Source organism: Galeopterus variegatus, unplaced genomic scaffold (genome assembly GCF_000696425.1).
Source record: "Galeopterus variegatus unplaced genomic scaffold, G_variegatus-3.0.2 Scaffold4144, whole genome shotgun sequence".
Taxonomy (NCBI): domain Eukaryota; kingdom Metazoa; phylum Chordata; class Mammalia; order Dermoptera; family Cynocephalidae; genus Galeopterus; species Galeopterus variegatus.
In genome coordinates, this window is record NW_007730255.1 from 134,754 (window position 1) to 147,746 (window position 12,993).

General features: G+C 40.2%; 1 pseudogene; it reads right to left on the minus strand.

The window, feature by feature from the left end:
* Positions 1-218: 218 nt before the first annotated feature.
* LOC103602432 lies at positions 219-1,263 on the minus strand (annotated as a pseudogene).
* Between the last annotated feature and the right edge of the window lie 11,730 nt (positions 1,264-12,993).

Below are 12,993 nucleotides of genomic sequence, written 5' to 3' on the forward strand. Positions count from 1 at the left end.
ATCAATGATTGATGGAAATTCCATAAATTATCAGCTTCTAGTTTCCTTGCTGGGCCCTTCAGGAGCTAAATTATTACAGTCCCATACTCAGTGTGTGTCAGCCTGTTTTCAAAACATAAAATGCTCTTCCAATTCCTCTTGCTCAGGACAGAGGATCTTCCAGGTAGCATGCCAACAGAGCAAGACACCAGCTTCGATGATGGAGCCATTCCTCTGGATCAGGGAGAGGGTCGTGGCACATTCAATGGAGCTTTTCAGAGGTTTTGAAAAATGAGCTTCTGGGGGCCCAGACTGCCTGGTATTTTGATGTTGGCAGTGTGAATTTTGTGTTCCATAATGGTGCTGGGGGGTAGCTTAAGCACTTGCTGAAGGGGATTCCAGATTTGGGCTGTGGTTGCTGGGTTGCTGGCTATCATAGTCCGTATTGCAACAATGTCCTCCTGAAAGCAGACAGAAACCAGAGCCCCACAGATCTCCTCCCCAACCATGAACTGTTCCCCCAGCATGGCCAGCACACGGAGGATGAGATTTTCCCAGCACACGGAGGCCAAGCCCTTCTGCAGCCAAATAATCCACCTGCTACCGTGTTTTTTGCATCATCCTCCCACATGGGTTTAATTCCTTTTTTGAAGAGATGGAAGTCACTGTGGCCTGTCAGGTCCCTGCAATGTACCATGTGACTATAAAACCTCCAGAGCTGCTCTGCAGAGGCAAAGGTGCCAGTCTGCTTAATATTCTGTTCATAGGCAGCTGGGACAGCTGGTGGGATGACAGGGGTCCTCCTGGAGTACCAGAAAGTGTAGTTGCACTGCAGGGGATGCTCAGCTGGTCCAGGAACAACAGCCTTCCTCTTGCCGCTGCTCTGACTCCTGTCTTTTCTTTTTTTCCTTTTTGTCTTTTATCGTGACCGGCAACGGATCGCCACCCTCAGTGTCGCGCCCGTACCAGACCGGGACCGGCAACGGGATCGCAACCCTCGGTGCTGCTCCCACACCTCGCTCAGCCAGTGAGCGGGAACCGGTCTGTATGTGGGATCCGAACCCTTGGCAGGAGAGCCGCCGCGCTCTCAAGCGGCGCACTGTAGCAGTGCGCCACCGGGCCGGCCTCTGACTCCTGTCTTGCTCCGTTTTTTCCTTCTTGTCATCTGTGCTGTTTTCTTTACTTTGCTCACAGTCCCCACCATCATCATCTTTTAAGGCATCAAACTTGTTCAGTTTCTGGCAGCCACTGTCTCCACTGCCTTGCAGAGTGACTTCTGCTCCTCTGGCAGGAGAAAAATATTGAGGACAACTCTTCCTTCTGGACAATCAGCCTCCAGCCTGTGTCAAATAAAAATCCTTTTCTTTGATTTGTAATAAATTTGCTCTTAATAAGTAACAATTCTGAAATAACTGAAGAGTAAAACCAAATGACCCCAAGCAGGGATGGTTAATGAGAAAAAGAATCCAAATTCCTTGCTCAGCCTCTTTAAGTAGTAAAGGTATTATTATTATTATTATTATTGTTGTTGTTATTATTATTATTATTATTGTTATTTTAGTGTCTACTCATGTTAAAACCCACCCCCCGCCCCACCCAATACACACTTTTAACTTTTATAGTCCAATCTCTTGCATAACCAACCACATACAAAGACTTGGTTAAAAACCACCTCCTGGCCTGTTGCAATATTTATAAAGCCCTTGCTTTTTAACACACTGTGAGAAGGGCTTAGTAAAACAAAGGGCATCATAATTTATTGTTTTATGATTATTGATTCAATTTATTAACAATAATTTCCATGAAAGGTAGGAACCCTGGTGTTATAAAAAGTTTATTTATTCCTACTTTAACTAGCATTGATTAGAGTATTCAAATTGTCCCAGTGCTCTATAATCACTCTTTATATGTGAAATGCCCTCCGCTGTGCAGGAGACAGTAAAATAAACATTCTACCAGAAGTGACAATGGCTGCTTTAAAAACTAGAAATGCTCAGGGTTTTTTTTCCTTCAAAAGGGAAGGAATAGTTCAGATAGTGTTTTTAATACATGCTCTGTACATACCGGACCCCGCTCCCTGGTACATTGTGAGGACGAAGTTTTAAGAGGCTATTGGAATTATAATCAAACAGGTAGGATCTGAATGGTGATGTTTATATCCCACACCTAAAACAAAGAGATCTCTTGGCTGTTTTTGTTTGAGATTAAGGTATGATTATATATTGCATTTAAGAACCAGGTGGATTTCGTTTTCACACGTGAATTGTTTCTCTGCTTTTTTTTGTTCCTCAAGTGGTGACTGAACGTTCCAGGTGACTTGGTGAGGGCATTGTAAGACTGTTAATAACTTGAACAAACAGGTATTGCTTTTTATTCCACAGCCAGTGGGCAGATGAGTTTGAAGGAACCATCTGAAGAAATGAAAGGGGACACCAGCGACCTTCGCTCGGGTTTCTCCTGTCCTCAGGATCAGTTTCTCTGTGGAGCATGCCCCTGTGATAAGGCGGTCTTTTGCTTTCATATATTCACCCACGCAGTTTCCCTCTTCTCTTTGACATCTGGATGACATGTTTTATTTTTGTGCTTTAATGGTATATTTTCCAATGTGATTTCTTTTCTTTTCCACCAATGAGAAATCTCCATGCTAAATTATGATTTAGAACCAGGCATTTGTAGTAATTAATAAAGTGAAATGGAATAAAATACAATAAACCTCTTAGTAACCAAAGGCTTATGATTTACACAGGCTTTAAATGATTGTTGGTGTTAAATTGTTTCTCAAAATGCAACTCAGGAATTTGAAGTTGTCAGATTAACTGCTGTATTTACTGGTCTGTTTGATTAGGTGAGCATAGTTTTTATATTCCCTCTTGGAGACCTAAATAGCAACCATTTCCTACAAAAACAGCACTGAGAACAAAGGCCCCATTCACAGGGCAGTGGGTACTGCTCTATAGGCCTTTGTGTCTGAAACAACATGGTTACCAAGTACCTCTAAAGGGAAAAGGTGCAACTAATTTTTTAAATGTACACGTTAACAGGCAGAAAAAGAATCACATTGCATACCAAACAAATGTATTCCATCAAAAGCGAGTGGAGTGTTTTTTGTACTGCTGTCTTTCTTTCCAAGGCTTTCATAATAAGAAATGACTGTGGTCGTTTTTGAAGGACATGAGACAACAGAAAAGTAATACTGGCAGGCGTAATCCGGTCTCATCGTTTTAACTACTTGCAAACACTATCAGGATGGATTACCATGTTTTTAGTCAATAACCATCTTTCTGAGAACCTTTCCTAGGCCAGGCTCTGTGCTGGGCATTGCAGGTACAAAGGCCAATAAACCCTCTCCCTTCTCTGCTCCTTCGTCCTGTAGCTCACATTTTAGAGCTTGGACGATGTCTTGACTTGATGATTTTAATGACAAAGATGGAGTACAGAGGAAGGACACCTTCTTGGAGTACACGAGCCCTAAGCTGAGTCCCAAAGGCAAGGGCTCGAGTAGGAATTCCAGTAGAGGTGATTACACCAGCAAAGGTTGGGAAATATTGGGATCTGTACAAGAAGCTACAAGAGGCTCCTGTTGCTGAATCACCAAATGTAGTTTAGGACTGAAAGAAGATAAAGAAGGAGATAGCTGGATCCACAGAGCCCCTCCCACGCCATGCTAAGTAGTTTGGACTAGATCCTGCAGGAGACTGTGAGCCTCTGAAGGGCTTTGAGGGGTAGGGAGGCAGATATAGCTGGCCAGTCTGCAAAGGTCAAGCTCCAAAGCGATTAACTGGCCGATTGTGTATTTAGGGTCCCAAAGTGAGTTTTATCAAGCCGGTAATATATATTTTCTTGACCTGCCAATCCTCACTTCATTGTCTATACTGTTTGAATTCACCAGATACTCAATATTGCACTTCTCATGGAAATTTAATGTATTATTTGTTAAAAGAAGTCATTCATCATGCATGAAGACACACACCAATCATATTATCGAAGAATTTCAAAAAGGGTAAATATGTGATAACTCCAGCTCCTTGGTGTCTGTAGGTGGTAGCCTTGGGAGTTTAAAGGAAAGTCAAAAGCTTCCCCCAGGGTAATAGAGGTAATTTTAAAATATGCAATGAAAGTTTTCAAAACTAGATAAACACAACCTGGCCTCTCCAATCTCAGCTGCCATGTTCTGGCAGTTATTTTCCCTTTAAAATGCATTACGAGGAAGGGGACATTTGGGTGAAGCAAATGCTCTTGCAGTTACATATATTGGAAAAACACACTTTCTTTATATATCTGGTATGTCACTCAGAAGTAAAATATTTAACTTTTCATCCCAAACTGATCACTTCAGCTAGTCTAGTGGATTGGCAGGACAGTTGTGTGCATTTGCTAAGTCTCCAAGTTTTTAACCTCTCGAGTTGAATCATCACTCTACAATGGGAGAAATGTACACAGGGTAGAATGGGAAATTGGTATATTAGTTGAATCTGGATTTGATTTACTTTTATCTCATTGTTTTCACCACTTCTATGAGGATAAGAATCATTCTGGGTGCTTTCTAGGTCACCAGATATGTCCGCTGTAAATTTTGGTTCAGAGGGTCTGTTTTGGGGCCCAGGAATCTGTTTTTGTCAAGGGCTTTAGGTGTCCCTCATCTTAGGGGAACTTTGAGAAACACTGCAAAAGTGATTGAGTGAACAGAGTAACACAACATTCTTCAGTTCACTAAATATTATTAAGCTTTAAATGGAACAGTATAACACAAAACTTACTGAACATCGAAATAATGAGGAAATAGTGGGGCTTACACATTCTATAGTTTTGCAAGGCATGTTAGTAGAAGAAACGATGGCAACATAAAAAGCAACTGTGCCAAATTTTTTATTGGGTCTCCAGATTATTTTACTAAAGTAAGTACTGCCAATTAGCTTAGGGTAAAAAAAATTGTGGGTCAGGCTATAATATTTTCCTTTCATTACAAAGTGAAATAAATTTGTTATTGGTGCTTTATTTAAGAAAAATCAATCCTTTGTTTCTTCCAAAGACACTTTATTGCCTGCTTATGACAATAAAAGTCATCGTTTGGGTCTGTGGCACCTGCCATCTGATTTTCCTCACCCACACCATGTCTCCACTTAAGCCATTAAACAACAAAACTCATTTAAGGCACAAAAAAACACTCTTTTCAGCAATGGTTTTCAAACTATTTTTGTAGCAGCCAAACACTTTTTCCAAAACCCCAATATAGAAATAAGTTAGGAGCAGCTACGTTTTCAGCAGAGGCTGGGGGTTGGGGAAAGGGTTGTCCACGGGGTCTTCCCAGCTCTGGCCAGCAAAAATCAGCTAAATGAGCACCTTCCTAATTCACCAGCCTCCCTGTGATAGGAGAGGAGAGTTAGAGGCATTAGGACAACAAGGAGTTGATGCTATATGAAAAATGATATTTTGGTGACTCCTAAAACACCTCCACAGAGTATATAGAACAGCCTATGACCATACCACCCTGAACATGCCCAATCTCTTCTGATCTCAAAAGCTAAGCCAGAAGAAGAGTCGGGCCTAGTTAGTGCTTGGATGGGAGACCACCTGGGAATACCAGGAGCTATAGGCTTTAAATAAATACAAAGGAATGGGAAGAACAGAGTTTGAAAACCTTTGCTAGAGTTTTTCCTCAAAGATGATATCCTTGGTTAATTCTGTCAACACAGTACCTACATCATGCTAGATATTAATGAAGGGTTTATTGTACGGTAACTTTCATAGTATGCTATCATAGAATTGTCAGAGTCTATATTTTTTCAGAAAGAATTCTTAGGATTTTAATAAAACACATACAATCTTTGGATGGAAATGGAAGAGAATGTTTCTGCTCAATTGATAAAGTGTGCATGTACTTTCAGAATAATGTCCCATCAGTAACGGCGATATCCTAACTTTGTGTGTGGGCAGCCTCTGGTGTGCAGCAAGATGGACAGTAATTAGAAGGCACGACTGTTTCTGCTTAACTCGCTTTTCACTGTGCTGTCTGCAGGTGGGTTCTCAACAAAAGCTGCCAGTCTTAGCATCCAGAGATGTGGTTGTGATCAGTCATCTTATTATTAAATTATTCATCTCATATTAAGAGACCACAATTTCAACGTTGGCTTCTGTTCATAGATGTACAATTCACATAGACTATTGGAACTATATTTGGTGCATGCTGTGATTTCATTTGCAATGCCACTCATAGTGGAAAAAATATGCCACACTTTTTTAAGCAAACAGGCTTCTTTTCACAGTGGACAGAGAATACTGTTAAACAGAGGAAACACAATATCCCTTTTCATAGCAAGAGATCAAATGTCTGCAGAAGAGTTTAATTTATACTTCTCCATGTGCCAGAGCCCAGTCTGAGACATAGCAGCATTTCACTACTTTCAATCAGGTCATAGTTTCCACCCTGGATGACTTCATCCCTTTTAAAATAGAAGAAATGGAATTCCACATTATACTATGGGTAGGGATTATAGGAAATTAAAAGACATATAGTGTTCAACACACTAAATAATTGTGACATTGAGCTGGGAAAATAACACTTCTGCAGCGAGTTCTTCTTGGGTGTTATTTGTTAAAAAGGTTTTGCTTCAGCTTTCCAGGAGAGTGTTGCAGTGTGGGCCAGGAAGTAAATTCTATGTTGTGCTTGCTCAAAGTTTTCCCTTTTGAAAATATATGTAAGCATTAAGTTAGATCAGAGGTGTGACTTCACTTCGTTGTCCACGAGCTCTGCTGTCTGCTTCTCTGGATTCAGTTCTTTGGTTTTAGTATGATGGGGACTGTGCTGAAATTCAGCAGCCCGCAGATTACGCCCATCTGAAGTTTGGGTTGGATGCAGGTAGAGAGGTTAAGAGGAATCCTGTTCAGCCCAAAGAAGGCTCTACAGTTAAAATATGATAGCATACTCTAAGAGTGCTTTAAAATGTAATCATCTTACATGGGCTGAGTTGTTATTATAAAAACTAGTTTATGGGTTGGTTCATATAGAAATTACTTTCAAGAGACAAAGCTGTGATGGTCAAAAGTAAAAGGGAGGCAGAGTTTTATCTGCAGCGCCTCTTCTTCACCACTTACTTTTTGGCTGATGCTGTGGGTTGATTGAATTGTGTCCCACAAAGTTCATATACTAGAAGCTTAATTCCCACTGTAACTTTTGAGGGTGGGAATCCTATTATGGTAATTGAAAGGTGGGGCCTTAAAGAGGTGATTAGATTGTAGGACCACACTGTAGTGAATGGATTAATAATGGTGGTCAGGGGCATGATTCTGAGGGCTTTAAAAGGAGAGGATGTGAGAATCTCTCTCTCTGCTCCACCATTTCGCAACGTGATACCCTGCCGTCACTGAAGTCACCACCAAAGAAAGCCTTCACCAGATGTGTTCCCTGGACTTTGGACTTCCAGCGTCTGAAACTGTAAGCAATAAATTTTGTTTTCTTATATATCACTGAGTCAGGTATTGTGCTGTAAGCAACAGAAATGGACTAATACAGCTGACTTTTGACCTAAATAAGGTATTATATATGAAGTAATTTGATGTGTTTTCTTAACAAATGAACATACACACCAGACCCGCCTGCAATGGGTATATTACACATAAGCCTTCTGTGGATGAATGCTAAAAATACAATATTTTCATTCTGTGTGCTCTCTTTACAATCACGTTTGTGGCATTAAATGGTTGCAGTGTGGAGATTTGCACGCCTTTTAAAAAGAGCCCAGTGAGCAGACCTTCCCCTTGGGAAGATTACTGCTGGAAAAATGGGGGTTCTAAGAGAGAGCGAGTACAAATCCATTGCAGGTGAGCCAGCACAATTTAATCACATAATATGTATTATAATATATCCCTAGGAATTCATGTTTGCTTTGAATCTGCCTACCAGATAGGCTGTAGGAGATAGAAATGGCTTACAGTGGTTTCTGGTGCCTAGAGCTGAGTGTGTGCTACGTTTCTGTTCACACGTAATCAACAAAGGAGGCAGCGGCAGCTGCTCAAGAGTGCTAGGGAGAGAGATGTACAGGTGGGAGTTTTAAAATCTTGACATGCTGATAAGATTTCAGCATGGCTTCAAAGCTTCTTCAAAAAAATGACCTACATTGCCAGTATTTCTTTGAAAATCCTAATCTGTTGCTAAAACAGAGCAAACCAGGTTCTCTTTTGTGCGTTTGAGTAAACACATTCTTCATCACCATCAAAGACTGTGGCCAGAAGAAGGAAGGACTTGCCTTTGTGGTTCAAGAGTCCTCGACGAGTATTCTGTGCATATTTGTGGGTACAGTCATATCTTTCAAAGAACAACCCAAACCAAATACTTCTGGTAATCTCCAGGCTTTTAACGTGTGACAAAGCAGGGTAATGGGTTCAGGCATGTTAAGTGGAGTCTTTCTGGGAGCCTAGGACCAGATCAATAGACCAATTGCTCTTCTGGGGTACCTGCTTATGGAAGGAGTTCAAAGTATCAGAGAAATAAGCATTACACAAACAGATGGGGAAACCAAAGCAATGAAAATCTCTTGACCTGGCCAAAGTCAATAAGTCCGGTCAATAGAGGAATGGAATAGAGAGGAGAGAACGTGCATTGCCGAGCTTTCTGTTACGATATCACTTACAGAATCCAATGCCTTTGAGTTGGCGAAAAGGGTGACAAGGATGAGTCTCCAGGTCATAGAGACTAATGTAACATGTTCCACCACAGAGAATGGAGTCCTTCCACTTACCCAAATTACAGTTATTCTTACTCTTTGTGAGTGCTTCGAGTGAGTTTTCAAGTAGGAAAAATGAGACAGTCTTGTTAGTGGCTTCTATGGTATTCTTAAAAATGGGAAACAAATTGAAAATCGTTTGGTGATGGAAATTGTATTAGTCAGGGTTCCCTAGAGAGAAAGAACCCATAGGATGTATATATAGACAGAGACTTATTTTAAGAAATTGGCAGATGTGATTGTAGAGGCTTGGCAAGTCCAAAAGACCCAGAGAAGAACGGATGCTGCAGGGCACACCCAAAGGCAGTCGGCCGGCAGAACCCCCTCTTCTCTGGAGGAGGTCAGTTGTTTTCTATTCAGGCCTTCAACTGATTGGATGAGGCCCACCCACACTGTGGAGGGTAAACTGCTTTACTCAAAGTCTACCGATTTAAATGTTCATCTCGTGTAAAAATACTTTCATTGAAACATCTGGAATAATGTTTGACCTAATATCTGGTCCAGCTAAACTGACACATAAAATTAACCATCACAGAAATCAGACAGGATAAGTATTGAGATCCTGGAGATGCTGGGTGCTGGAGACCTGGCCACCGTTACTGTACATCATACAGGACATAGGCAAATATATTCTCTGGTGGCAACAGATTCTTTTCCTTTTTATCGGTTATGGTGGGAAGTTGTCTGAAAGTCACTTGGAATAATTTTCATACCCCAAAGAAAGTAGCATCATGGGAAGTAGGAACACTGGTAAATTAACATCACACAGTGATCACACACTCTCATATAGCACACGAGTGCATATACAAACCCACCAAGCCCAAAATTTGAAGTAAGCAAGCCATTTCCAAAAGAAATCAATTGAATGAAAAAATAAAATTCAAATAAACATTCAAAATATGATCTATACAAATTTATTAAAAAATACATAATTGAGCTCTTACTATAATGCCACACATTATCGGGTCCTGATTAATGAATCCCTTTGACGAGGTTGACAATGTTTTAAACACTTTTTTGGTGTTATGGATATAAAGATGAACTTTGGAGATCATCCCTTAAACAAATCCCACAGTAGATAAGAGAGGGTATCCGATATGTGTGTTATCACATACTGTATTATTTTTACATGAACAGGTACTTACGGCACAGCCACTATCTCACTGGATGAGTGTGGATAATTACACATTTATGTGCTTTTCTCTTTCTTCCTTATATACATACGAACTTGACTTCCGTTGTGATGCTTGTAGTCAATCAATAGATATTTTTGAGTACCTACTATATGCTAGGCCCTGCTAATCTTCAGGAATATAATAATAAACACGACGGTCAGGACTTATCTAATATATAAATTGGAGCTTATGTTGTGGTGAAGGAGACAGATACCAAAAACAGACAAATAGGTAAAACAATTACAGTTAATGTAATTGTTATAAAGTGAAGGGAAAGGGTGTTTAAGATAGAAAGTAAAGAGACCTATTTTAAATAGAGAGGTTGGCAAGGACATCTCCCAAAAGTTGATATTTAGCCTGAAGCTGAAAGGATGAGAGCACGCCAGGCAGAGGAAAGCCATTTGAAACATTTGCAGAAAGAGGACTTGGTACATTAAAAAATCTGGGATACTAGATAGTCGGTGCATACTGAGTAACAGTTGGGGGGTATGAGTTGGTACTGGGGAGGTGCACAGGACCTCATGGATAAAAGCTTCGGATTTTATTCCAAGAGCTATGGAAAGACACGGAAGCAGTGGAGTGACATCAGACAAATTTTATGTTTTAGTAAGATGATGATTGCTGCTACAATGAACCTGGCTTCTATGGTACTCTTAAAAATGGGAAACAAATTGAAAATGGTTTGGTGATGGAAACTGTATTAGTTTGGTGAGGGATAAGAATGAAAAAGGTGGGATTAATTGAACCTAAGTCCATGCCATGAGACAAAGGTGCACTAGTCTAACTTCACTGAGTAGACTGGGCTTACGATGGAGGAAGAGGTTTGAGGAGGAAATCAAGAATTTCATTTTGGATTTTAAGTTTAAAATTTCTGTAAGATATCCTATTTCAATAAGAGATGCCGTGTTTGAGTGTGGAGCTTGGAAGCAAGCTCTAGATGGAAGATAAACATTTTGAAGTTATCAGAATTAAAATGGTATTAAGACCCATGCAAATGATGAGATATCTGAGTAGGATATTTAGAGAAGATAAACCACTTCCCGTTTCAGCTCTGAGTTCCGTGTAGAGATTAGTTACAGGAGAAGGAACCAGCAAAGAGAATGGGAAGAAGCAGCCAGGAAAAATCAAAGTGGTGTCTCAAAAGCCAAGAAAAAAGATAATTTGTAGATGGAGGCAGTATTTACCTGCAACAAATACTGCTGCAAGGTGGTGTATACTGAGGATACAGAAGTGTCCATTGAGTTAGGAATCACATACTGTCGCGTAGCACACAGAGACATATGTAAACCCACCACACGCTGGCCCCAAATTTGAAGTAAGCCATTTCCAAATGAAATCGATTGAATGAAAAGATAAAATTCAAATAAATATCCAAAATACAATCTAGAAAAATCTATCGAAAATATATAATTGAGCCCCTACTACAAAGCCACACATTATCAGGCCCTGATAATTATTAGGAATAGTAAGGGTCACTGGCAATATTGACAATTAGTCATGCCTCTCCATTGAAAGTGCTTGGAGCAGAAATCACAGGGAAGGAAACCTAAGTATAAATGAGAGTTGAGGACGTGGAGGACAATGTACATAAATAATTCTTTGTGAGATTCGAAGATGAAGGAGAGCAGGAAAATGGGGTAATCGAATGAAAGAGATGTGATTTCATTTTTAATGGCAAATACTGAGCATATATGTTTTCTGATAACATTGACTTCTGATGCATAAGAGAGTATACCTGAAGCAACCAAGAAGCAACTTTTGAGACTGAAGAGAAGACAGAATGAGAGCACACGTGGATAAATGGAATAGCAGTTTGTAATATGACTCATATGGAAAAAACCTATAATAAACATTCTAGTATTCTTTTCTCTTTCTAACTCAAAGCCATTCTAAACAGATTGTTGAATGTTTACTGGAATACCTCAACTTATGAAATGACTTGATGTCACTGTAGTGTAATCTTTCAGGGAAGGAGAGATCATTATTGACAAAGTAATTCAAACTTTGTATAGTATTTTTTAAAATGAAAATGTAAATGTCTCTTTAATTTCCTGATTCTTGCCTTCTGAATCTGGAATGTCCAGTTGATCTGCCTCAAGAGGCGTAGATGGCAGAAAAATCTCTCTTCACCCTCTGTAAAAACCAGCCCACTATAGCTTGTGGTATTCGTGATTTCCTCAGGCTCTCATGATTTCCTGTGCTGATTTTAAAATACCCCAGCATTAGATAAAATTGTAATCTCCAGACTCAGTCTCGATCAATGTAACTTTGTTTATTTAAAACTGAATTTGACTCCTCATTGGGACTAAAGGCAAGAACTTATAGTCAATCAGGGTCTCCTTTACTTGCCTTGGGATTGTTTTTAAGGTCTAGACGGATTGTGCAGTGCCAAGATGTAGGAATGGCAGGGGCACACACTCCTCTTCTTTGCAGTATATCCATGTTATCATCTGCGGAGATGCCCTCATTGCTCTCTGCTTTTAGGTCAATAGTGCACGTAGATTGCTATATAAACTCCTTGTCCCTTCTCCCTGGGGTTTTTGTGCCATGTCTGAGCACTTCTTGGATACCCGGGAAACATTCTACTGATATTCTACAACTCTGGGCTGCAACAAACTCGGTGAGGTTGCCTTGGGGCCAACTGCCTGCACCCTGCAAGGGCCTTTTCTGCTCTGGAGTCTTGGGACATGGGAAAGGAAAAGGAAAAGGCAGCTTTCTCTCTGTTCTCACTTTCCCCAAATCCACCCAGAAATTTCTACCCACCCCCTCCTATGAATTGGCCTGTGTTCATAGAGAGAGCCCCTTTCTCTACCACTGTATCATCACAAGCCCTGGAATTTGGACTCCTCTCTTTCCTGATCAGAAGAGTATTTGTTTAGTTTGAGTGCAGGGTAGCCTGGTACTTTATCTCTTCTACCAAATCTGTGGTTTACGGCCTGACCTATAGTTTTTAACTTTTTCAAAACAACTTTATTGAGATATAATTATGATATCACACAACTCACCCATGTTTAGGGTACAATTCAATGATTTTTTGTATATTCATAGAGTTATACAACCATCACCACGATTTATTTTCTTTTTAAAATTTATTTTATTAATTTTTTTTTTACACTCTG